This window comes from Manacus vitellinus, unplaced genomic scaffold (assembly GCF_001715985.3).
Source record: "Manacus vitellinus isolate BGI_N305 unplaced genomic scaffold, ASM171598v3 scaffold_3_pilon, whole genome shotgun sequence".
NCBI lineage: Eukaryota > Metazoa > Chordata > Aves > Passeriformes > Pipridae > Manacus > Manacus vitellinus.
Genome location: NW_021940535.1, coordinates 37,622,538 through 37,624,393, shown reverse-complemented (window position 1 = coordinate 37,624,393; position 1,856 = coordinate 37,622,538).

Sequence of the window (1,856 nt, the reverse complement as noted above, 5' to 3'; positions counted from 1 at the left end):
GGAAGAAGAGCCGTCCCTCGCTGGAAGGGAAGGCTTCTCTCAGTCCATACCCGGCGCGGTTAATGATCAGCCCGAGCGCACCCACCCGCGCAGAAGATCCGCGCAGCGCCAGCTCCCCGCCACGCTCAGCCCCGGGTGGCCGGGGGCAGCATCCGCTCTCTCCGTGCAGAGGGAGCAGGGGGGGGAAGGGGCACGGCGATGAGGGATGGTCCGGCAGCAGCCCTCTGACTCTGCCAAGCACAGTACTGCACCATAACAGTATTTTTAAAATATTTTTTTCCAACAGTATATGATTCTGGTAGATAAATTGGGCACTGCCTTCCACTTTTCCCATCTTGGTGTCCGGCCATAAGGACTAATTAGGAATAATTCTCTTCAGAACCAGTCGTCAAAGACATGGTTGTATCTCTCAGTAAACACAACCTTGGAGGTCTGTATAGCAACTAATGCAAACGGTGGGACAGGAAAATGAAATCAGTGTTATCAGGGTTTGAACAGAAATAGACTCTACATCACGTCCAGTATCTTTTGAGAGCGATTCCCAAGACGCGGGATACTTGTGAATGAAGGTAATAGTTACCTCTGCTATCGATCAGGCAGCTCCAAGTGAAATTGTAATCCACACCAGAAAATCAGAGTTAATATTCAATAAAAAACTGTCCCTTTCTGTAGCCATTCTAGATCGCACAGTGGCTTCAAGATTTCATAGGCTAGTAATTTGTCCTGCAAAATTCAAAATGTACAAAATCAGACGGCTGACACTATACAAACATGTTATTTGATAGGCAGTATAAAGTTTTGTCTCATACCTTAAAGTTGGAACGCTGAGGTTAATTCAACCACATTTTAAAGTTTGGAAAAGTGTAAGATAGACACTAATTTTTCTTTTTTTTAATCATCTATGTGTTTACTCAGCTGAAAAGAGAGGGGCTAACACAATATCATGGTCTAAAATGAACTATGCGTTTCTAGGAGTATTTAGTGCGAAAAAAAGTCTCTTTAAACAAACAAATTAAACAGAGGATGTGCTATTCTTTACAAATAAAGGAGACAAATAAAATCAGATTGGTGAGAAGGTTGTTTGCCACAGAAAATATTTTGGGAAATTATCACCATGTGTACTTGAGAAGGGAACAGCTGTTAAACACATTTCTTTATACTTATTTCTGTTCTTAAGTTAAATAAAAAATAAACAAATGGTGATGAATTACTTCCAGAGGTTTTAAAAAAAAAAAAAAGATGTGTCGATTACAGATAAATTGATTTATCTGTATAATTAAGTCTAATGTTTGGATAAGGAACAACAAAACGCACCCTGAGTACCACCAAGACTTGCTGTTACACTTCGTTGCTTGCTACTGAGAGTCTATTCACATAGTTAATAATAATAATGAGGAATAAACACCATGCAAATGCGGTCTACGGAAATGTCACCAGTTCTCGCAAAAGTACTGAAGACGGAAAATCATTTATGGAAATGACGTAGTTGTGAGACTTCATTGCCTACTGCTGGGGTGCTCATTAGTAGGAAACCTGTATCCTTAAGCGGGTGGTGTTAGTAATGACTGTGTTACCGCACACGTCAGCTTAAAAAATAAATCGGAGACCAGGGTAATAGGCAACAGTTACCCAAATTAATAATGTGCCTTCGCTTTCTGGTGGGTGTTCTTTAATCTCAGCCTTTGATTCACTCGGAAATACGCCCAAAGTGGGGAGGATAAGCATCGTTTTCCCCAAGATGGGGAAGGGCGAAGTTGCTCCTGGAGTTTTTTGGGAGTGAGGCGTGCCGGGGGGATGGGGTTTCCCGGCTTGGTCTCGTCCCCGCGGGTACGAGGCAACAGGTGACTCAGCCTCCG